We start from the raw sequence: 25,878 nt of genomic DNA on the forward strand, positions 1-25,878 counted from the left end.
TGAGGGGATTTCTGGATTTTAAAGGCCAAGTGTTGCCAGAGAAAAAGAGGAGTAGAAATTGGGAAATACCTAATTCAGGTGCTCAGGCAGAGAGAGAATTTTAAAACTCTGGTGACTTTTCCTTGGCTGGTGTAGCTCAGTGGATTGAGCACTGGCCTGAGAACTGAAGGGTCGCTGGTTCGATTCCCAGTCAGGGTACATGCCTGGGTTGTGGGCCAGGTCCCTGGTAGTGGGTGCTTGAGAGGCAACTACACATTGGTGTTTCCTCCTTCTCTTTCTCCCTCCCATTTCTAGAAATAAATAAATAAAATCTTTAAAAAAACTGTGATGGCTCAACTTAATATGCAAACATAATTTTTTGTGTGCTCTTTGTGCCTTTGCTCATTGTTATTGGTACCAACTACTAGAAAGAAGAAGTGGGTGGCGAAGGCTTATACCATTCAAATTTGGTATTGAAATTTTTGGTCCAAGTTGTCTTAGAAAAAAGTATGATTAACATGAGGCGTGAGGTCCTTCTCTTTTAATTGTCATCACCATCTAACATGTCCCACCTTGCATTACTATGGAAGACTATGAGGTTACACTGCATAGCATGGAAATAGCCAAAACTTTTAGTATGTAAGTCCCCTGAGGTCCTCATTCAGAATCTTTTGACCTTGAAAATGTGAAATTCTAATAAACTCAGTTATCTTTCAAGCCAACATATAATCTTCGAATAACAATAATAGCTTCCACTTGTTATTTTTAGTGTGCCTATAATACTTTCTTTATATTCATTTGAGTGTATTGTGTACCACACTTGTTCTCTGTGCACAGAATTTGTCTCTGGTATCTTTACATATGATGGAATCTGAGGCTCTGAGAAGTGGAGTCAGTAACATTTCATAAGTGGCAGAGCTGGAATTTAAGCAAACTCTGTCCTGATCCAAAGTACCTGCTCTTTCTACTAAGTTGTGTTGTAATAATATTCATATTGTCTTTGTTCTTCCTCCACATCACTCTCCTGCCTACTTACTTTGCTTGTATGTTTTATATTTATTGCCATTCTGAGTTATTCAGAGTAATAAATGATGCTTACCCATGAGCCAGAGTTGTCTTGTTTAATACTTTTTCATGACTTCCCCTGGGGAAAGTTTAATTGTTATCTCCATGACCCCACATGCTTACCTTATTTCCTGGGACTTCTTGTCTGTACTTCACTCTCTAGTCACGCTCTTCCCCTCATGCTAGTTTTCTGGCCTAGATCCTTGCTACTCGTGATTTTGAGACCAGCAGCATCAGTATCACCCAGGACTTGTTAGAGATGCAGGGCTGAAGCCTCACCCCAGACCCCAAGTGATTCACACACACAGTGATTGTTGGAGAAGCCCTGACCTACAATGTTCTTGTCACATTTGTCACCTACACACCTCTTCCTCATTCTTCAAAACTCGCCTCTAGGAAGCTGAAGTCCACAGCTCAAGGACCCTCTCGGTGGGGGTGTCTCCAAGCACATAGGCTTTATATGTAATGTAAATGGTAGATAAGCTTTTCCTTTTAGGAGGTCTGTGAGACCCTCCCTTTTCTAACCACACATCAGTGTGAGGCAGATTTTTTTCATAGACTTCAACAAAAACAATAATATTGCAGCAGACTGACTGCAGAAGCAGATGTGTCAGTCCAGCTGCTTCCAGTAAGTCAGCTGGAGATTTGTAATATGTGAAATGCTGCCATTCTTCACACAAAACTTTTTTGAAAATATACTTATTTTTCATGAAAGAATGTTATTTATGTTAACATGTAATACGTTCATTGTTATTTTAATGAACCAATTAATTTAACATTTATTTTATAATATTAACAAATACATTTTTGTGGGATTAACTCTGTCCAGCATAATTCTCCCATTTGCCGCAGATGAGAAATAAGTCGTCCTGGACACAATCTTGATGTTCTGGTGGGAAAGGGGGTGGTGATTCCCTCTAGTGGAGAATGCCTGGAGCCCTTCTCCCAAATGGCTTTTATTGGGAATGGTATGTGTTGGTGCATACATGCATAGTTCATCAATCTATGTCAAAAGGCTACAGTCACACAAAAACAGGTATTATCTATAGATAATAATTGAAGGACCGCAGAGATCTGTCATGGATCAGGGTCAATTAGTCATGCTGACACCAAAGGGTCTTTAAGATGTATTTCATGAGATGAGGAGTTCACTCCTTATGCCTTGAACTTAAACATCCGGTTTATATCACCAAGGCCATACAAAACAAAGCAGAGAAAGCTTCAAAGGATCCAATGTATTTATCAGGCCTGATTCCCACAGGAGCGTGACTAGAGAGTGAAGTACAGACAAGAAGTCCCAGGAAATAAGGTAAGCATGTGGGGTCATGGAGATAACAATTAAACTTTCCCCAGGGGAAGTCATGAAAAAGTATTAAACAAGACAACTCTGGCTCATGGGTAAGCATCATTTCTTACTCTGAATAACTCAGAATGGCAATAAATATAAAACATACAAGCAAAGTAAGTAGGCAGGAGAGTGATATGGAGGAAGAACAAAGACAGTATGAATATTATTACAACATAACTTAGTAGAGTCAGTGTTAGAGTCGGGTCATGTCTGCCACCTGTGTTACCCGGTTTTCCAGGGAGACTTACTAGCCCCTTTCAGGGCTTGCTCTCGAGGGGCTGCAACCTCCAAAACCGCACAGAGCAGTCCCCAACACATTTTATATAGTACACATTATAAGTAGTATTATATTATCAACATACATTAACATTTAATATTTAATGAATTAATAAAACATTTCTCTGTTTTCATTTCCCTTACAGTCAATATTGATGGATATGTGATAATCTACATAAACAAAAGCTCTTTGGGTTTCTCAATAATACTTTAAAAAATGTAAAAGTGTTGCCCCCACTGGTGTGGCTCAGTGGATTGGGCAGCATCCCACAGACCTAAAGGTCACTAGTTCAATTCCCAGTCAGGACACATGCCAGGGTTGCAGGCCAGGTCCCTCGGGGGGTGTGCAAGAGGTGGCTTAACTGATGTTCCTCTTGCACATCAGTGTTTCCCTTTCTCTCTCCCTCCCTTCCCCTCTCTCTAAAAATAAATAAATCTTTAAAAAAATAAATAAAATTCATTGTCCTAGGATGAGCTAAGTGCTTCTCCTCAACAGGTCTGTGGAATCATGGGCATGCCTTGCCTTTATGCTTATCATGCTGTATGAAAATGATCCACTTATATGTCTTTCTCATTAGACCAGAAGCTCCTCAAGGACTGAGACTACATCCTATTCATTTTTCTATTTATTGAGACTAATGAAGCTTAACACCTTCCAAAATACTTTTGGAACTGAGGAGGAGTGTTTTATTGTCTAGTCTGTTGAGAGTATTAGACAACTTGTAGCTGAGAACCAGCCTTAGGGGTGATGATTTGTGTATGATGCTCCAACCCTCAGTTGTTGAAGTAGGCAGCACGCAGACCATCAACACCAGTGGAGGTCCACTTCCTCACAGCATGTTTCAGCACTCCAGAGTCCTGCCTCTTGGAGTAAAGTGGGGAAGTTCCATGAGCCCACTGCCCATTTCCTGCACAGCCTCCTCACATCAACAGTCATCTCCTTCAGTCCTCATGGTGCCTCTGACCCTCAGTGGTATGGTGAGAGGACTGCAAAAACATACATGATGCAATGGGAGACCCATTTGTCCATGTCTGCTGGGAACTGGCATTGGCTGGCTCCAGTGTGAAAGGAGAAGGGAGGTGATGTGTCTTCCATACAACAAAATCCTGCATCAGACCAAATTCTACCACAGTTCGCAGTTAGGGACAAAAACAGCCATGCAACACACTTGTAAACTTAATGAAGCCCTACCTCCTGTTCTTGTGGACACCCCAACCAGCCCTGTGCATGGAAGGCACATTGCAGGAGTCTCGGCTTCTTGTCAGAATCCAGTGGCAGAATTCCACCACTGGTGAGGCAGAGGAGGAAGCAAAGCCTTAGGTGATGTCACTTGGAGGCATATATGCTGCTGAGAAGTACCTGGATAGGCTTTCTAGCCAACCCACATATTTCAACTTCTAATTTTACCTGTGAAAATTCATTTCCCTTACCCTAAATACAAACTCTTTAGTGCTTATTAGAGATAAAAATAATTGAAGCCTGTAAGAGACCTCTGGCTTATGAATTATTAGAATTTGTTAAATGCTAACTAAGCATGCCTGAAGTGTGGATTCCTGATTAGGGTACTTGAAATGTTAATAAACTGCCCCTAGGGTGAAGAATAAAACTAACACCCACACACTCTACATCACACTTTTTATGCTGAAGTATCTTCAAGTAAATTACCTGCTGTATAACAATATCACTAAGTTCAAATATACACAGTGTAGTGAAAATGAAATAGAGTATTTTCTCACCTAAAAACTGAGCTATTCCCCAGTAATTTCTTTTCACTGGAATGAAACCAAGAACCTATAAATAAAAAGAACCATCATAATAGTGCCAGATTCACATTATTTCATGGAATCCTCCAAACTCCAAAGTACATGTTCCACCCTCCACCTCCACAGAAAGAGATTTTTGAATAAATGCCACAATCTAATGTTTACATATTTAATCTCAGCACAGGAGACACCTCTCAACTCTCACCCAGAGCCTGTGTGTTCTTCATTTGTACAATAAATTAAACAAGCTCAACTCTCTGGTTTTCAATACCTTCAGTAGATTAAGAGAAATAAGGTAGAAGGGGACAGAGAAGCCACTGCAGGTGGGAACACTGGCAAATAGAAGTGACAGCTTATCAGCATACCAGAAAATCAGGAGGAGTCAGTAAGATTTAATAAGTAAGATCAGGGAGATGATCATCTTGCAATATATACAGGTGTCAAATTGTAATGTTGTGTACCTGAAACTTATATGATGCTATATATCAATTTTACCTCAGTTTTTTAAAAAGTAAATTTAGTCAAGACAAGGAGCTCTTCACACCTCAGCAGACACTGAGAAAAACAGAGAATGCCCACTAATGTTTCTGAACTCACTCTCATTGTTTCAGACACATGCTGAGCCCCACTGCAGGCTGCCCAGACCTCCTTTGTCCTGGGAATTTTGGCCACTTGTTCTGTGCATTTCTCTGTGCGCTCCAACTGGCTTTGGATAGGTTTATTTTGACAGCACCTTCCTCACACCTGCACTATTGTGTGTCTCCTGCTTGGGGTATCTCTGTTGCCACTGAAGCCTATGACACCTCTCAACGCCCATGTTTGCAATCCATAGTTTGTAGGGTGACAACTATGGGGGAAGCAGGTAGCCACATCTTCCCCTGCCCTCCTCCCAGAAGGAATATTCTAAAGCTCAGTGTTCATATAGCCTCTTGGAAGATGGCCTCACTAGGGTGAAATATCAGACAGTGGCCAGCTCAGTAACACACTCTCTTGTTGGTTCTTATACCTCCCCTGCCTCCCATACTCTGTTTCCCCAGAATGAGCTTCCTCCATAAAATAGTAGCATATAAGCTTTTCCCTTAAGCTCTGCCTGCTGAGAAACTCAGGCAGACACCCATCACCATCAAGGTGGGTCAAGTTTTGTTCCACGAACTCTAATTAAGAAGACAGAGGATCCAAGATGACAGAGGAGTAAGTACAAGCTACACTAACCATCTCCCAGGACCAAACTGGAATTACAGCTAAATTGTAGAGTAATCATACTGAATAACCAACTTAACACTAGCTGAAGAGAAACCTTATAATCATTGACAGACAGAAGAAACCACTTCACCACAACGAGACTGGTAGAGAGTACAGAAGAAGCATGAGAGGGATGAGTGGACTCCCACAGGCAGCAGCTGAAGTTCCAAAAGGATATTTCAGCCGCTGAGAGGTTCCCCCGAGAAGTGTGGGGTCTAAACCCCAAGCTTGGCTCTCCAGCCTGCAGGGCCAGATCTGGAAAGGAACACAGATAACATTCAGTTGTGAAAAGCAGCAGGGTTTCTGTCTGCCAGGGAGAGACTGTTGGAAATACACAGAGCCTCTTAAAGGGCCAACACACAAAATTTCATATGTAGCCACTTGCCCTGGCCTCCTATAGAGGGGAATGAACTAGAGACAACAGAATGAACTAGAGACACTGATTACAGCTTGAGGCTATATCACTGATCAGTTTCACAACAAAGGCAGAAAATACAAACAAGCAGCCAAAATGGGAAGACAAAGAAACAGACCCCAAATGAAAGAACAAGAGAGTTCTCCAGGAGAACTAGATGAAATGGAGGCAAGCAATTTATCAGATAGTGAGTTTAGATTAATGATTATAAGGATTCCCGACAGCATGAAACAAGACATAGAAACCATAAAAAAGACCAGTCCGAAATAAAGAATGCAATATCTGAAAATACATAATACACTGGAAGGAATAAACAGTATGTTAAATGAAGCAAAGGATAAAATCAGTGATTTGGAAAACAAGGTAGAAAAAAACACCCAGGCAGAGCAGCAAAAAGAAAAAAGAATTTAAAAAAAGAGGACAGCTTTATAAACATTTCGGACAATGTGAAGCGTAACAACATCCACATCATGGGAATACCAGAAGGTGGGGAGAGCAAGCAAGTGATTGAGAGCCTATTTGAAAAAATCATAACTGAAAACTTCCCTAATCTGGTACAGGAAAAAGACACAAAAGTCCAGGAAGCTCAGAGATTCCCAAACAACTTGGATCCAAAGTAGACTATACCAAGACACATCATAATTAAAATGACAAGGATTAAAGATAAGGAGAAAATCCTAATAGCCTAAGAGAAAAGCAGGTAGTTACCTACAATGGCACACCAATTAGGCTGTCATCTGATTACTCATCAGAAATACTTCAGGCCAGAAGGGAGTGATGTGGAATATTCAAGGTGACGAAAAGCAAGGTTGTACAACCAAGGCTTCCTTAACCATCAAGGCTATAATTTAAAATCAAAAAGGAAATAAGGAGCTTCCCAGACAAGAAAAAGCTAAAGGAGTTTGTTAACACCAAACCAGTACTGCAACAAATGTTAAAGGGCTTGCTTTAAGAAGACGGGGCTGGGGGTGGGGAGAATAGCCTACAGTAAAATGGTACTAAATACGTGCCTATCAAAAATCACTTTAAATGTAAATGGCTTAAATGCTCCACCCAAAAGATATAGGGTAGCTGAATGGATAAGAAATCAAAATATATATATATATATGCTACCTCCTAGAGACCCACCTCTGATCTAAAGATACACACAGACTAAAAGTAAAGGGACAAAAAGAGATATTTCATGCAAATGGAAAGAAAAAGCTGGGGTAGCATTACTTATATCCGACATAATAGACTTTAAAACCAAGGTTATAGTAAGAGACAAAAAGGACACTACATAATAATAAAGGGAACAATCCAACAAGAAGATAGAGCCCTAGTAAACATTTATGCTCCCAACATAGGAGCACCTAAATATGTAAAGCACATCTTGATGGATATAAGAGAAAGACTGACAGTCATAGTAGGGGATTTTAACACCCCATTGACTTCAAAGGATAGATCTTGCAAACACTAAACAAGGAGACAGTGGCCTTAAATGACACTCTAGATCAAATATATTTAATTGATATCTTCAGAGCATTTCACCCAAAGCAGCAGAATATACATATTTTTCAAGTGCACATGGAATGTTTTCTTAGATTACATATTAATACACAAAATAAGTCTTAATAAATTTAAGAAGATTGAAGTCATACCAGGCAGGTTCTCTGACCACAATGGTATGAAACTAGAAATCATTGACAAGAAGAACACTGAAGAACACACAAAGATGTGGAAGCTAAATAACATGTTATTAAACAATGAATGGGTTAACAATGAGATCAAGGAAGAAATCAAAAGATACCTTGAAACTAATGAAAATGAGGGCACAAAAACATGAACAAACTGGACAACCTGAATGAAATGGATGAATTCCTAGAAACAAACAATCCCCCAAAACTAAATTAAAGAAGAATCAGAGAATCTGAATAGACAGACTGCACCTAATGAAATTGAAGCATAATCAAAAAACTCCCAACAAACAAAAGCTCTGGACTGGGTGGCTTCACAGGTGAATTTTACCAAACATTCCAAGAGGGACTAACACCTCTCCTTCTCGAACTATTTCACAAAATTCAAGAGGAGGGATGGCTCCCAAACTCATTTTATGAGGTCAGCATTATCCTAATTCCAAAGCCAGATAAAGATACTGCAAAGAAAGAAAATTACAGACCAGTATCCCTGATGAACATAGACACAAAAATCCTCAACAAAATATTAGCACACTGAATACAGCAATGCATCAAAAAGATCATACACTATGATCAAGTGGGATTTATTCCAGGAATGCAAGGTTGGTACAACATTCCCCAAATCATGTGACACACCACATTAACAAAGGATTAAACCCACATGACCATATCAATAAATACATAAAAAGCATTTGATAAAACCCACAACACATTTATGATAAAACTCAGCAAAGTGGGATTAGGGGGAACACGCCTAAACATAATAAAGACCATATAGGACAAACTCACTGCTAGCACCATACTCAACAGGTAAAAACTAAAAACATTCCCCTTAAGACTGGGAACAAGACAGGGATGTCTGCTTCCACCTCTCTTATTCCACATAGCACTAGAAGTCATAGCCACAGAGATCAGACAGGAATAAGAAATAAAAGCTATCCAAATTGAAAAGGAAAAAGCAAAACTGTCTTTATTTGCAGATGACATGATACTATACATGGAGAACCCCAAAGATTCCATGAGGAAACTACTAGAACTGATAAATGAATTCAGCAAGTAGCAGGATAAAAATCAGTATCCAGAAATCAGTTGCATTTTTATATACCAATAATGAACTAACAGAAAGGGAAATTAAGAAAACAATTCTATTCACAATCACTACAAAAATAATAGAATACCTAGGAATAAACCTAACCATAGATGTAAAAGACCTGTAGTCAGAAAATTATAAGACACTGAAGAAATTGAAGAAAATAAAAATAAGTGGAAGCATATATGGTGTTCCTGAATAGGAAGAAAACATCATTAAAATGTCCATACTATCAAGATGCCAATGAAGTATTTCACAGAACTAGAACAAATATTTTAAAAATGTATGTGGAACCACAAAATGCCCTGCATAGCAACAGTGATCCTAAGAAAGAAGAACAAAGTTGGAGGAATCATACTACCCAATATCAAACTATACTATGAGGCCATAGTAATCCAAACAGCATGGTAATAGCATAAAAACAGACACTTAGATCAATGGAACAGAATAGGGAGCCCAGAAATAAACCCACACCTTTATAGTGAATTGATATTTGACAGAGGAAGCAAGCACATACAATGGGTTCAAGATAGTTTATTCCAGCAGTCCCCAGGGCACCAGGGGGACTGGCACCAGGGCACAGTTTTGTGGAAGTAAATTTTTCCATGGACCCAGAGGGCAGAGTGGATGACTTTATACAGCCTACCACCAGATGCACTTTAATTGTCACTTGCCACTCAAGATAGGGTTTTGATGTGAGTCTGCAAGCAATTGATTTATTAGGGTTTCTGTGCAGTCAGACCTCTCTGCTAATGATAATCTGTATTTGCAGCCACTTCCCAGTACTAGTATCACTACCTCAGCTCCACCTCAGACCATCAGGCATTAGATTCTCATAAGGAGCACACAACCTAGATCCCTTGCATGCACAGTTCACAGTAGTGTTCGCACCCTTGTGACAGTCTAATGTTACCACTGATCTGACAGAAGGCAGAGCTTAGGCAATAATATAAGCAATGGGGAGTGCCTGTAAATACAAATGAAGCTTTACTCCTCACCCACCACTCACCTCCTGCTGTGCTGCCCAGTTCCTAACAGGCCACTGGTCTGTGACTCGGGGTTTGGGGACCCCTGATTTATTCAATAAATGGTGTTAGGAAAATAGACATGTACATGTAGTAAAATGAAACTACACCACCTCCTTATACCACACACAAGAATAAATTCAAAATGGATCAAAGACTTAACTGTTAGAACCAAAACAATAAAAATCACAGAAGAAAACATAGGCAGCAAAATCTGGGACATTGCTCATAGCAATATTTTATCAGATATATCTCCCCAGGCAAGGGAAACAAAAGAAAAAAATAAATGAGATTGTATCAAACTAAAAAGTTTTATACAACAAAGGAAATCATCAACAAAATAACAATACAACCTACAGAATAGGAGAACATATTCATCAGTACACCTGATAAGGGGTAATATCCAAAATTTATAAAGGACTTACAAAACTCAATACCAAAAAAACAACCCAATTAAAAAAATGGGCAAAGGACCTGAACAGACATTTCTCCAAAGAGGATATACAGATGGCCAATAGACACATGAAAAGATGCTCAATGTCACTAATCATCAGAGAGATGCAAACTAAAACCACAACGAGTTATCATCTCACCCTGTCAGAATGACTGTCATCAATAAATCAACAAACAAATGCTGGCAAGGAGGTCAAGAAAGGGGAACCCTTTCACACTGTTGGTGGGAATGCAAATTGGTGCAGCCACTGTGGAAAACAGTAGGGAGATACCTCAAGAAATTAAAAATGAAACTACCTTTCAACCCAGTGATCCCACTGCTGGGAATATATATGAAGGAACCCAAAACACTCATTTGAAAGAACATAAGCACCCCTATGTTCATTGCAGTGTTATTTACAATCACGAAGATATGGAAGCAGCCCAAGTGTCCATCAGTAGATGAGTAGCTAAAACAACTATGGGACATTTACACAATAGAATACTACTTGGCCATAAAAAGAAGAAAGTTTTACCTTTGCGACAGTATGAATGGACCTGGAGAACATTTTGCTAAGTAAAATAAGCCAGGCAGAGAAAGACAAATACCATATGAGTTCACTCATGCGGAATCTAATGAACAAACTGAACTAACAAGGAAAGTGGGTACAGAGTCAGAGGTGGAGAGCAGCATGACAGGTAAGGAGGAGAGAGCTGAAGGGGTGAGGGATTAAGTGAAAAGCAAAAAGGACTCATAGACAACAGTGTGATGATTGCTGCACAGGAGAAGGGTGTAAGGGGACTAATGGCAGCAGAAAAAATACAATAAAGATTACATTTTTAAAAAGGCAAAAATATGAGCAATGATTTCCACATAATTTTTTAATTGAGGTCATGAACATGTATATCCTCAGCTAGCAGGAAAAATCAGCTATGGACACTTGTCCTCTTGAGTGTTTACAGCACAGTTTTACTGAAGGAATGTTGAATAATGCAATAACCATAGTTGAGAGATTTATCAGGGCAGGCTTTCTGGACGAAATCAATTTTGAGCTAAGTGTGGAATCCTGGGGAGCTTTGGAAGGCTGTTGCAGCTTGAATTTAGGATGGAACCTCTGCACTAGAAAGCATGTGTTGTGCACAAAGGCCATGCGTTTTACATACAAAATGAAGAAACCCTGTTCTGTCAGCCTGTTCATTTTGCCCTCGACAAGACAAATGGTCAGCCTACCTGATCAATTCCTCTAGAGCAGTTGATATTGATCAGGAAGGTGGTTTAAATGACTCCACTAGCTCCTTTCCTTCCCAGAGACTGGCTACTGGGAGTAGCCTGTCATTGATAAGAGTTTTGGGATTAAACTTGCTCTCTTGGATGGGTTGTGTTTTGTTAGTGGTAAATGGCCTTTCAGCTCAAGATCCACATATAGGTAAGCCAGAATAATCATGGGTGTGTGTGAGTGCAGACACATACACACTGCTACCTACTGTCACTGTAATTCCTTCAAAAATTTTACCACCCAAAATATAGGCTGGACAATCTAAGTTTTAAAAGGACCACTCTTTAAATTGAATTCAATTTCGATACTTCAATCTTAGGCCAGGTCCTAAAATAAACAGAGAAAATCAAAGTTAAACAACAACATTAAAGAAAAAAAAAGAAGTGACTTTCAAATATCTTGGGCTTTTATTCTTTTGGGAATTGAATAGCTCTGAGAATCTGATGAAGGCTATAGACTTTGAACCCCAGAAGAATGGGAACAGACAAAAGAGTTGGCATATAATTTCATGGGTCTCAGATTAAGAAAAATGTTATGTTTTCTCCTGAAATGTTCAGTGTATCCCAGATAGCAAGGATGATAGGAGAATGCAGCTTTAAGAGTAAGAGGAAGTGGAAATGCAGCCACTTTGTTTTAAAAATTATTTTGTAAATAATTTTAATTGTTCACTTTTGTCATGGCCATTCTATATACCATCAGGAGTTAGTCTGGTGTTCCCATAGCTTATTCAGGACAATTAATAACTAATCAGGAAGTAAGGGAGGGTAGTGAGAGGGAGGAAGGACAGAGACAATCCTAGAGAGAGACCTAGGATGACATCAGTCTAATCAACTTTAATTTCTATTGAGAGAACTAGAGAAACTCTAAGTATCAAAAAGTTACAAGGGTACTGACCTAATTATTTTTGCCAAAGACGGGTGGAGCCTCCACTTCAGTTCCTTCTAGTGCATGCCATCAGTTCAGCTGCTTACTGGGTACCTACTGTGCTAACCAGCTTTTTGTATTCAAGAAACTGCGATGTGAATTGGATCAAGACAAATCCTGCCCTCAGAGAACTTGCTGTTCACTTACTCTGATGGAGTCAAAGCTTTGAAAAAGTAAAAAGGCCTTTTAACCTTTCTTACCTGGTCTTAGCCATCAGCATGCCAGGGTATTTTCTGTAAGCACTTCATTGTTAATGAGGTAGAAATAATTTTCTTTGGGTTGAAAGTCTTTGTATTATCTTTTGAACTGCTGCTTAGTGAATCAATGCAAGCTGTTTGTACAAAGACAAACTAAATGCAAGTGGATGGATGTGACTAACCTCCACATTCAGACTTTGAAAGCAAATAAAGCTGAAGTTGGAGAGGAAATAAAAATGTCTTTTTTCCACTATATTGCAAGCTTCTGAAGGAGATGCTTTCACGGGGCAGCCGTCTGCTGTCTGCTTCCATTAGGGAGGAGAAACATCCAGAAGATGAGGGTTATGCATCTAGACAGTCCAATTAAAATATTTTTTATGGGAATACTTACTATAAAGTAGTATAGGGGAAGTGATGTCAAGACTAATCAAGGGTCAAAGACAAATCTGGAGTGATAAACAGTTTCAGAGAATACTTCAAATTCAGCGATCATGAACACTTTCACTTAAAGACTCTGCAGCATGGGAGAAGCAAAACCAAGTACACAGCAGCAAAGCCTGTTTTCAACTTAATTCAGAATCTGGAAGGTTTCCTGGAAAACTCCAAAGAGCTATGCCATCAATGGGCTGTACCCAAATAAAACACATATTCCACCTCCTTGTGGGCAGTACCAGAGGGGACAGAGGAAGGGGGAGAGGATGTTCCATGAATTTATGAATTGCCAGGATGTATTATCTCTCCTCTAAATAAATGTTTATAGTAAGCATCCAGTTGATTCCTCCTAGTCCTCTCCAAAACACAAAAATTGTGGGGAAATGAATTTCTGGCTAAGCTTTTAATGAAATCACAAAACTAAACATGTCTAATCAAGATGCCGGTGACAGCTCATTGCTCATCATTATGATACACTTGCGCAGCTGTAATTTCTCCCTCTCCCGTTGTGGTGTTTGCTTCTTTTCTCATTTCCTCACGCTCCCCCCCCCCCCGGAAGCTGACAGGACATTTCCCCTCCCTTCATGCTCTAATAGACTTCACTCTCAACATCTCACACACTTCCACTCTGGACTGCTGCACTTAGAGTTCGTCAAGCAAAAGAAAATGCTTACAGACAGGAAACAGCAATTTCTTTTTCATCTAAAGAAAAATGAGAGTTTTAAGATGCTTATCACACTCAGATTTTAAAATAAATATAAATAAAATCCCAAATCCTTTCTTCTCCATTTGGTCTCAAGGCTATTTTTAATATTTCAGTTTTCTTTATTATGATCTAGTTTATAAGAATGAGAATATTCCTAAAATCATTGATGAAGTTTAAAGGTTTGAGCCCATATCTGTATTTGTGACCTGTGGCTGAAGCTACTTGGACTGAGGCATTATGGTGTGTGATGGCATTTGGTTGTGTGAAAATGGACTCAGTCTTGAGCTAAATGCTGAAAACCATCTTCCCAGTTGTGCTGGTAGGATGAGGAATTATGAGGTGGTAGGTGTGGAAATGTTTCCAATTATGAACCTGTTTGTAAAAGCTGTTACCTTAAAACTATAGAAAGTTGCTCTGAAGTTGCTGCTCATAAAGTGAGCTTGAATGCTTTGGCTGTTGTGTTTTTGGCTTAATGGTGGTCTCTAGTTTCACATCTGTGGAAGAGAGCTGCTCTTCCTTGCCTGTTCTTGGATTCATACCACTTCTTTTCTCTAGTCCTTACCCCTTTCTTGTTTCCCTTGATGATTTTAGGAGTATTCTCATTTCCCAGAGTGTGAGTGTTCACAGAAAGACAGAGAGGAAGCCATTCACATTCCAAGCCAAGACCAAACCTGTTAGAGTGGCTATTAATCTTAAATAGTGCCAAAATTTTAACTATATTTGGTAGCTCTGAGAATGACCTGGAAGCTCATGTTCAGAAAGCATTCATTTAAACTAGAGGTGGGAAGCTTCACAGGAGTTGGGTCCTGTTGAACAAGAATGTCTTTAGTAAAGTTGTTGGCTTTATATCCACAATCCTGCATTGGCACCAATCCAAGAGATAAACCTCTAATGAAGAACCCCAAAGTAGGCTATATATTTACTGTGTAGTTTGTGCATTTTTTCTCAAAATTGACATTGTTTCTCTTATATTCTTTGTTCTACTGAAGTCACTACAGTGTTTTTATTTTCCTGAGAAGATGAGAACTCTTTAATTTTTTAACCAAAGTATCATTCATTTAATCATTCCACAGATATTTAGGAGTGCCTGCTGTGTATGATGAGTCCCTACTTTATGCTGGAGAGTCTGGCTTTCTGTTGTACTCAGCTGGCCCAGCAATATATCCATGTCTCAGGTCAGGTTACCCCAGAAGCTGGCCCTGATATGGATATTACATTGTAGAAAGTTCACTGGGAATAAGGACAGAGACAGGAGTGGGCAAGGGAGCAGCCGCTGGGCTTTGACTGGTCTCAGTGGAGGCCTCAGCGAACCCCATGGTGGGCGCTGAAGGCTCTTCAGAGTCAACGAGAGTTAGGGTAATAGGACAAGGTCTAGGCAGTGGACAGCTCCCCTCATTGGTCAGTCACTGGATCGGTTGTTAAGAAAGGGCATGACCTCTAGCAAAGGCAGCACTGCCTGTAACTAGAAGACTAAGTCCTCCAATACTGAGAGGCCTGGACAGCACTTCAGAGTGTCCATTGCACTGTACTAGGACACTTTCAGCTACTCCACGGAATATCCTACTCAACTGGCTTGTCCCAGAGAGTAAGACACCAGGGACAAAACAACTCTAGAACTGGTGAATTCAACAGCTCAATGGATATTCAAGAACCTTTCCATCTTTATTCTCTGTCAACCCAAGTGGTTGGCTTTGTTTCTCAGCTTTCTTTCCATCACAGTTACGAGATGGCTGTAGCAGGTCTGAGAGTTGCTGTGAAAAACAAGTCCCTTTCCAGCAAGATGGAGGCATAGGTGGTCGCACCGTACCTCCACGTACAACCAAGATTAGAACAACAACAATTTAGAGGCAGAATAACATCCAGAACTGACAGAGAATTTATCTGAATGGAAGTCGGACAGCCAAGAAGTTGAAGAAGACCGTTCATCCAGACCGGTAGGAGGGGCAGAAAGGAGCAGCCAGGCGTGGGTCCCGGCACATGGAGAACAGGGAGAACTGGGCGCAAAAGGCAACTGGGAGGGAGCGAGTAAGGCATCTGGGGTGCACAAGATCGCAGCAGGTGGACCCTGAGTATGCAAGCAGCAGCTGGCCGACCCAGTGAGGTGGTGATTGTGGACTAGGGCAGAGCGCGCAACCCAGGATCCCAGAGAATGGACTGAGGTCCCAGGAGAACGGAGCTACAACCATTGTTCCCACCCGCCCTCACATACAACGTCACAATCTAGCAACTGGGGTGCCCAGCCCCAGTGAACACCTAAGGCTCCTCCCCTCACTGTAACAGGAGCGACCAGACCAAAAAAAAAAAAAAAAAAAAAGAGAGAGAGAGAGAGTGAGACATGTCTCAAACAGAAGAACAGATCAATGCCCCAGGACTCATCCTTTTGAGCGACCAAGAGATAGCCAATCTATCAGATGCACAGTTCAAAACACTGGTGATCAGGAAGCTCACAGAATTGGTTGATATTGAGCGCAGATTAGATGAAAAAATGCAGGTTACCATAAAAGAGATGAAGGAAGATGCACGGAGAACCAACAGTGATGGGAAGGAAACTGGGACTCAAAACAATAGAGTGGACCAGAAGGAAGAAAAAAACAACCAAACAGGAAAGAATGGAGAAATAAGAATTCAAAAAAAAAAAAAAACCAAGGAGAAGCTTAGGAACCTCCAGGACATCTTTAAACATTCCAACATCCGAATTATAGGGGTACCATAAGGGGAAGAGGAAGAGCAACACGTGGAAAACTTATTTGAACAAATAATAAAGGAGAAGTTCCCCAATCTGGCAAAGGAAATAGACTTCCAGGAAATCCAGGAAGCTCAGAGAGCCCTAAAGAAGTTGAACCCAAGAAGAAACACACCAAGGCACATCATAATTACATTAGCTGAGGTAAAAATGAAGGAGAGAATTCTAGAGGCAGCAAGAGATAAGGGGACAGTAACCTACAAAGGAGTCCCCATCAGACTGTCAGCTGATTTCTCAAAAGAGACCTTGGAGGCAAGAAGGGACTGGAAAGAAGTATTCCAAGTCATGAAAGACAAGGACCTATATCCCAGATTACTCTATCCAGCAAAGCTTTCATTTAGAATGGAAGGGCAGATAAAGTGCTTCTCAGATAAGGTCAAGTTAAAGGAGTTCATCATCACCAAACCCTTATTTTATGAAATGTTAAAGGGACTTATCTAAGAAAAGAAGATAAAGAAAAAACATGTATAGTAAAAGGACAGCAAACTCACAATTATTAACAGCCACACCTAAAGCAAAACCTAAAGAAACTAAGCAAACAACTAGAACAGGAACAGAACCACAGAAATGGAGATCACATGGAGGGTTAGCAACAGGGGAGTAGGAGGAGGAGAGAGGGGGAAAAGGTACAGAGAATAAGTAGCATAGATTGTAGGTTGAAAATAGACAGGGGGAGGGTAAGAATAGTATGGGAAATGTAGAAGCTAAAGAACTTATAAGTATGACACATGGACATGACTAAAAGGGGGGATATGGGTGGGAGAGGGTGTACAGGGTGTAGGGGAGTGAAGGGGGAAAATGGGACAACTGTAATAGCATAATCAATAAAATATATTTTAAAAAAAACAAGTCATCTCTGCTTGTGTGTTCTTTCTAGTGCTGAGGAAAATATTCCATAATTTCTCTCTTTCTCTCTTTTTTAATTATAGTAGAATATAAAACACAATATTTATCATTTTAACTATTCATAAGTATAAAATTCTGTGGCACTAAGTACATTCACAATGTTGCATAACCATCACCATTATCTATATCCAAAATTTTTTCATCATTCCCAAGAATTCTATATCCTTTAAATAATAACTTCCCTTTTCCTTCCTTCTAGCTCCTAGTAAACTACTTTCTGTCTCTATGAATTTGCCTATTATGTGTACCTCATGTAAGTGAAATCATTACAATATTTGTCCTTCTGTGTCTGGTTTATTTCATTAAGCATGTTTCCAAGGTCCATCTATGTTGTGCATACATCAAAATTCCATTCCATTTTGTGGCTGAATAATATTCCATTGGATGTACATACAACATTTTGTCTATCCATTCATCTATTGATGGACACTTGGGTTGCTTTTACCTTTTGGCTATCATGTTTCTATGAACATTGGTATCTGAATATCTGTCAAGTCCCTGCTCCCATTCTTTTGAATACATACCCAGAGGTGGAAATGCAGGATCATACAGTAATTTGGTGTTTAACCTTCTGAGAAACTGCCAGACTTTTCTGTAGCAACTGCACCATGTTACATTCCCACCAACAATGCATGAGGGTTCCAATTTCTCTACATCTTCAGCAAAATTTATTTCCCTTTTTAAAAATTATAGTCATCCTTTCAGGAGTTCTGGCCAAGGTGGAGGTGGAGGTAGAAACCCTTTGCTTCTTCACACAACCAAAAGGAGGATAACAACCCATCTAAAATCAATAAACAAGCAGAAGCAGCAGACAATCAAACTGCATGGAACTCCGACAATCAAGGAATTAAAGAAAAAATCAACCAGAACAACCAGACCGGTAAGAACCTGCAGCGAGACCATGTAGGTGGGGCCAGCTCAGAAAAACCACAGTGAAGCCACAGACCACGAGGGCGGGGTTGGCTGAAGGGGAAACTGAGAGTCAGAGCTAACTGTGGATTATGGCAGGGGTTGCCACGGTGGGAGAAACTCCCAGTCTCATGAGAGAGTCCACTGGAAAGTGCACCAGTGACGAGCAGGCGAGCTGCATTGTTCCCTCTCTGGCTTCTCTGGCCCCTCCCCCAGAGGCAGCCCCTCATCATAGCAAGGAGGGTTGTCCTGCCCAGGTGATTATCTAAGGCCTCGCCCCCTTACAACTTAACAGGTGCATCAAACAAAGAAATATGGCCCACATGAAAGAACAGAGCAAAACTCCAGAAAGAGAGCTTAGCAGTAAGGAAATAGCCAACCTATCTGATGGAGAGTTTGAAACCCTAGTAATCAAAATACTCACAGAACTGATTGAGCTTGGTCAAAAAATGAAAAAACAAATGAAAGATACCCAAAACAAAATAAAGCAAAATATTCAGGGAACCAACAGTGACAGAAAGGAAACCAGGACTCAAAGCAATGATTTGAAACAAAAGGGAAAAATAAACATCCAACCTGAACAGAATGAAGAAACAAAAATTCAAAAAAGTCAAAAAAGACTTATGAACCTCTAGGACAACCTGAAACATTCCAATATCTGAATTATAGGGGTGTCAGAAGGAGAAGAACAACAGCAAGAAATTGAAAACTTATTTGAACAAATAATGAAGAAAAACTTCCCCAATCTGGCAAAGGAAATAGACTTCCAGGGAGTCCAGGAAGCCCAGAGAGTCCCAAAGGAGTTGGACCCAAAGGGAAACACACCAAGGCACATCATCATTAAGTTACCCAAGATTAAAGATAAGGAGAGAATCTTAAAAGCAGCAAGAGGAAAAGAGAGAGTTACCTACAAAGGAGCTCCCATAAGGCTATCAGCTGATTTCTCAAAAGAAACCTTGCAGGCAAGAAGGAGCTGGAGAGCTCTCTGCTCCTCCTGTTCAACAGACAGCCGTGTCTTCCTGTGCAGTGCCAGGCTCAACCCTGAGACACCATGATGAAGATTAGAGTGAACAGATTTGGCCATGTGGGGTGCCTAGTCACCAGGGCTGCCTTTTACTCTGGCAAAGTGGACATTGTTGCCATCAGTGACCCTTTCACTGACCACAACTACATGGTCTACATGTTCCAGTATGATTCTACTCATGGCAAGTTCAAAGGCACAGTCAAGGCTGAGAACAGGAAGCTTGTCATCAATGGAAAGTCCATCTCCATCTTCCAGCAGTGAGATCCCACCAACATCAAGTGGGGTGATGCTGCTGCTGAATATGTTGTGGAGTCCACTGGTGTCTTCACCACCATGGAGTAGGCTTGGGCTAACTTGAAGGGTGGAGCCAAGAGGGTCATCACCTCTGCCCCTTCTGTGGATGCCCCCATTTTTGTGATGGGTGTGAACCATGACAAGTATGACAACTCCATGAAGATTGTCAGCAATGCCTCCTGCACCACCAACTGCTTGGTCCCCCGACCAAGGTCATCTGTGACAACTTTGTCATTGTGGAGGTACTCATGACCACAGTCCACACCATCACCGCCACCCAGAAGACCGTGGATGGGCCCTCTGGCAAGCTGTGGAGCGATGGCCAAGGGGCTGCCCAGAACATCATCCCTGCTTCCACGGGCACTGCCAAGGCTGTGGGCAAGGTCATCCCTGAGCTGAATAGGAAGCTCACTGGCATGGCCTTCCGTGTCCTTACCCACAATGTGTCAGTTGTGGATCTAACCTGCCACCTGGAGAAAACTGACAAATATGATGACAACAAGAAGGTAGAGAAGCAGGCATCAGAGGGTCCCCTCCAGGACATCCTGGGCTATATTGAGGACCAGGTTGTCTCCTGTGACTTTAACAGTGACACCCACTCCTCCACCTTCAATGCGGGGGCTGGCATTGCTCTCAATGACCACTTTGTCAAGCTCATTCCCTGGTGTGAAAATTAATTTGGCTAGAGCAACAAAGTGGTGGACCTTGTGGTCCACATGGCCTCCAAGGAGTTAGAGCCTCATGGACCACCAGCCCCAATGACAGGAAGAGAGACCTTCAGCTGCTGGGGAGTCCTTGCCCCAAATCGATCCCCCAACACACTGAGAATCTCCTGACCTCCAGTTTCCATCCTAGACCTCCTGAAGAGGGGAGGGACTTAGGGAGCCTTGCCTTGTCATGCACCATCAATAAAGTTCACTGCACCCAGCCCCCCCCAAAAAAGGAGGGGCTGGAGAGAAGTATTTGAAGTCATGAAAGGCAAGGACCTACATCCAAGATTACTCTATACAGCAAAGCTATCATTTAGAATGGAAGGGCAGATAAAGTGCTTTCCAGATAAGGTCTAGTTAAAGGAGTTCAACATTACCAAGCCCTTATTATATGAAATGTTAACGGGACTTATCTAAGAAAAAGAAGATAAAAATATGAACAGTAAAATGACAACAAATACAACTATCAACAAATGAACCTAAAAGAGAAGAAAAACAATGAAAACAAAAACTAAGCCAACAACTAGAACAGGAACAGAATCAGAGAGATGGACATCACATGGAGGGATTTCAGTGAAGAGGGAGACAGGAGGAATAGTAGGGGAAAGGTACAGGGAAGAAGAAGCATAATTGGTAGGCATAAAATAGACAGGGAGAGATAAAAAATGGTATAGGAAACAGAGGACTAAAAGAACTTATATGTACAACCCATGGACATGAACTAAGGGGACGGAATGCTGAAGGATTGGGGGGCAGGGTGGAAGGGGGATAAAGGGGGAAAATTGGGAAAACTGTAATAGCATAATCAATAAAAATACTTCAAACAAATAAATAAATAAATAAATATAATCATCCTTTCCCTCATATCTTTTTGACCACTATTGGCTAGTTCCTACATTAATTATAGGTAAAGTGAATGAGATCACCATGATTGTCTCAGACCAGTCAGGATCCATGCCCTGTGTAGTAGTGTCCATTTCTCTGAAGGGCATGGCTGCAGGCAGGACAGATGGATATCTGAACAAAATCAGTGCATTCCAGCAAGAAAGAAAGGATGCGGGTGTATGATGGAGAGACTACCATCCATGTTTGCAGTGGAGAGGCTTTAAAAGTATCAGTGCTCAGACCAAAAGTTTTGACTCAATTAGATGCAGTTGGACTGCAGTGAGTTCCCATCATCAGACATTTTTAAATGTTTGCCCCATCAATTCTAATGTGCAGACAGGGTGGAGATCACCAATCCAGCAGGTAGGGTGGCCCCCAAAGCCAGTAAGTCTGAATACTGAGGGCTGAGAAGTGCAAGAAGCTATAGGAACGGTGCACTGGACACCTTGTCTGGTCCAAGGAGACCAAAGAAATCCTCCAAGGGCAGGAGATGTTTACTGATATTTGGAAGAGGTAGGTCAGTCAGACTGGGGAAGTGTCGTAGATGCAGGAGACTCCTGATTCAGGGTCTTGGTGTTTGTGGTTTCCTTTGCCTAGAGTCTTTAGCCCCATTTAGCCATGTGACTAATTTCTTACTTCCTTCAAGTCTTTACTCCAAAACTCTGTGTCAGTACCCTTACTTCATATTCTCCTCTGCTTTATTTTTTCTTAGTATTGACCATTAACATGCTGCATATATTGTTCATTTTATTACCCATCTTCCCTACCAGAAAATATGTATAAAAACAACTTTTCTACCAGAATACCCCTGCTCCCTAAGGGCAGGGGTTTTTGTCTGTTTTGTTTATTTTATTTTTCCAGTGTTAGAACAGTACCTGGCACATAGTAGGCACTCAATAAATTTGTTAGTACCTGCATTTTACAGAGAAGAAATGTGAGGCTCAGTGCAACTAAATAATTTACTTAACATCACACAGCTAGAAAGTGGCAGGGCTGGGTAGTTAAATATGGGGTGGAGCAAAAGTAGGTTTACAGTTACAAGTATGTGAAACAGAGTTTATTCTTGCATTATTATTTATTAATTATTGTATTATTTTCCATATGAACAACTGTAAACCTACTTTTGCCCCACCCTGTATTCTATGATTCTTTACAACACAAAAAACCCATTTAGCAAAAAGCAATACTGATGGGCTCTCTTCAGCCTCCTCTACCACCAATTGAAGAAAAGAAATCTTTTAAATGAGGAAAGATTAGATGCTGGAGGCTTTTGTGGTGAGTTTGGCCTGTGGACCCTTGACTAGGGTGTTCAGAAGTGAGTGTTTTTAAGCAAGGGAGGTGGGAAGCCTTCTCAGCACTTGTTCCAAGGCAAGAAGGTCTGTGACTATAATTAAATGCACACCAGCTGCCCTAGGAGATGGCTGACAGGAGGAGGGAAGAGGGACTTGGCTACTACCATGGGAAGATACGCTGAGTGGGTTTGAAATAATCAGGGAGAATTTTTACTGTTATCAGCATCAAGATCTGCCTCATTGACAATCCCATGCAGACTCACCTAAAAATTCCTTCCTCTTTCATGCATCACAGTGAACACACAAGGAGGAATCCTAGCAGAAAACAGGAAGATCAACCAGAGGGCAACCCTACAATTGAATCTGCTAAAGCTTTGTTAGAATGAGGGCAGTGATTTTTAAAGAGCGTGTCTTTTTAAGGAAGAGGAACTTGGGCGGGGCAGTGACTGTGCCAGGAGGTGAAAACCAGGCCTTTTTCTCCTCCCACTTGGGAAGCCACATTGCTGATGCCATCCCTCCACAGGGACCCAGCTCCCTAGGGAAGTGGAGTTTCTGGGAGCAGAGCCCAGACAGGCACCTGGCTTTCCTAAGCAGTTCAGAGGGAGGAGGCAGGGCCAGGGCATGAGTGGAAGCTGAGTCCTGTGGGCCCGTCAAACCTGGAAGGGGGATTCCAGAGGACCAGGCAGAGCAAGGGCCCGGCACCTACTTAGACAAGGTGTCCTCTGACATACTTAGCCTGGTGCCCAGCACAGAGCAAGTCCTCAATAAATTTTCTTTTTCCTTCTTTTCAGGAACAAAACAATGAGGGCCAAGACAATGAGGGCCAAGACAATGGCTCAGAACAGGGCAAGGAGAGGCTCTTTCAAATGTCCTGGGTTGGGACAGAGTAGAGGAAGGGACAGAGACACTTAGTTTGCAAAATGCCTTTTGGCAACATTCAGCTGCTTGCTTTCCTTCTGTGAAGTGGAAACAAGGAGCAGCAGCAGCAGCAGTAACAGCTGCAGCAGCTGTCTTGGGCCCTGGGCATGTCTTCCACTTTCCTGTCAGAGCACCATGCTCTTCCGTGCTCACCACCGTTCCCAGGGCCCTTGGAGTGTGCCTGCATGCTTCACCCAGATCTCCTCTGTAGCTTATGCTCTCACCCTCGCACACTGCCAACCTTGCTGGGAATGGCCCTCATTCACATGGAATTCTGGGGATGGCTTTTGCCCACCCACATGGAACTGGTTTGCCCAAGGATTCACCCCCTCCCAGGGGCACCCTGCGACCAATGGCTACATGATACCAAGACCTTTAAGTTTGGAACAACTCTAAAGGGTCATCCAGCCCCAGAGCTCCCTATTGGATCTGCTGAAACCCATTATGGGTGAGTGTCTCCCTCAGCCTAACCTGCCTTCCACCCTCCCTCACAGGTATCCCTCAAGAGCTCTGCCCAAAAGCCTTCTGCCTGAGACTCTGGGGAGCCCACTCTAAGACTACCCATCCCTTCTTTGTCTGTTGTCTTTGCCTCTCCAACCATAGCCACTCGTCTGACCTCCCAGGAGCCCTCTTTGCACTAAAATGCAGCCATCTTGCAGCCCAGTGACTGGAAAATGGTGTTCATGGGTTATCATTATGGGAACCGATATTTATGTGCAGCTAGCAGTCTCTAGAGCAGGCATGCACATGTGATTTCATTTGCAAAGCACAGTAGCACAATGGTCTCCAGTGATTCTGCCTGGATTTGAATCTTGGTCCTACTACTTACTAGTCTTGTGACCTTGGGCCAGCTGCATAACCTTTCTATTGCTCAACTTCTCCATCTGTAAAATGGCATAGTGATGGTACATTTTTCCTAGAGTTTTTGTTAAAATTAAATGAATCAGTATATGTAAAGGTGTCAGAATAGTGCTGTACATAGTAAGCACATAGTATAAGGTAGTTATCAGGAGTTGATCCTCATAAGAACCCTGTGAGATATTACAGTTACTGCTGGATTGGACATCTCTTGTGCCCTGTCTCATGCTCTCAGCCCACCTTTTCACTCTGTCCTTGCTGCTGCCACCTGTCTACACTGGTATAATCCAACAGCACCTTGCATAGCTGTGCTGCTTATTTCTCCTTCTTTCTTCTTCTTCTCCTTTTCTCTTCTTCTTTCTCCTTCTCCTTCTCCTCCTTCTTCTTCTCCTCCTCCTCCTTTCTTCTCCTTTCTCCTTCTTTCCCCTTCTTTCTTTCCCCTTTCTTCTTCTTTCTTCTTCTTCTCCTCCTTCTCTTCCTCCTCCCCTCCTCCTCCTCCTCCTCCTTCTTCTTCCCCTCCTTATCCTCCTCCACCTCCTCCTCCTTCCTCTCCTCTCCCCCTTCTTCTTCTCACCCTCCTCTTCCTCATTCCTCTTCTTATTCAGAATGGCTTAAAATCTTATTTTGAAAAAGTGGAATTAAAAAATTGTGTGAACAATAATTACATGTTTTATTTTATTTATTCTCCACATGCATCTACTGTAATAAATTTTAGCCAATAACTACTTTTTTAATGAACAGAAACTCAAACCAGAAACCTTACAAAAGGCTCTCATTTTCTTTCTGGATCATTTATTTCTCTTGATCTTGGGGAAAGAACTTCTAACTTGTTAAGAACTATAATAAAGTTTAGCCATTAGTGTAAAATCCAATAGGTGGGAGACTCAGCCTCCATGGAACACAGCTGTCCTTCCTGGGGACCACTGGGAGCCGGCACCCTGGTGAGGCTACAGTGAGCCACTGTGCACAAGCCCTTCCTGCCTGAGAGCAGATCTTTCAGGATCTCCTTAAACATGACTGTCTAGTTATAGTACATCCATAACCATCATTCATTCCCTAATGGGGAAGATGGCAAATGTATCTGCTTAAGACACTTGGAAAGAGAGTGCTAGAGGAGAAAGAAACAAAGAGCCTGCTTGAGGAATGTGTGGATTGGTAGTTTACAGCAGTTCACCATGTGTGTTCCCACAATCTTGCAGCTCCTGACTGCTTCTATGTACTGTTTATTTTTCACTTCCCATCCCAGCTTCTTTGCCATCTCCACCTGAGCTGCCTGCGGAACACACTCAGCCATTCTGACCCAAACTGAAAGTGTAAGGAAGCTAATATCCCTCCATGTGACATCCCTGTGGTCCCTTCTTTTATGCTTGGAGAGAATAAAATCTGCCCCCTCAAGGTCCAACTTCAGTTGCCCACAGCAGAGAGCACCCTAACTTAGCTTTCTCTTCTTCCCTGTCTGATTCTTCCCATTGCCTACTGCTGTAGTATGAG

General features: G+C 41.6%; 1 protein-coding gene and 1 pseudogene across 1 annotated transcript in view; both read left to right on the plus strand.

The window, feature by feature from the left end:
* Positions 1-25,878, plus strand: part of SCD5 (stearoyl-CoA desaturase 5) — a 164,056-nt gene that overhangs the window by 131,805 nt on the left and 6,373 nt on the right. The window lies entirely within an intron of this gene.
* LOC114492316 lies at positions 19,386-20,666 on the plus strand (annotated as a pseudogene).

This window comes from Phyllostomus discolor, chromosome 1, assembly GCF_004126475.2.
Source record: "Phyllostomus discolor isolate MPI-MPIP mPhyDis1 chromosome 1, mPhyDis1.pri.v3, whole genome shotgun sequence".
NCBI lineage: Eukaryota > Metazoa > Chordata > Mammalia > Chiroptera > Phyllostomidae > Phyllostomus > Phyllostomus discolor.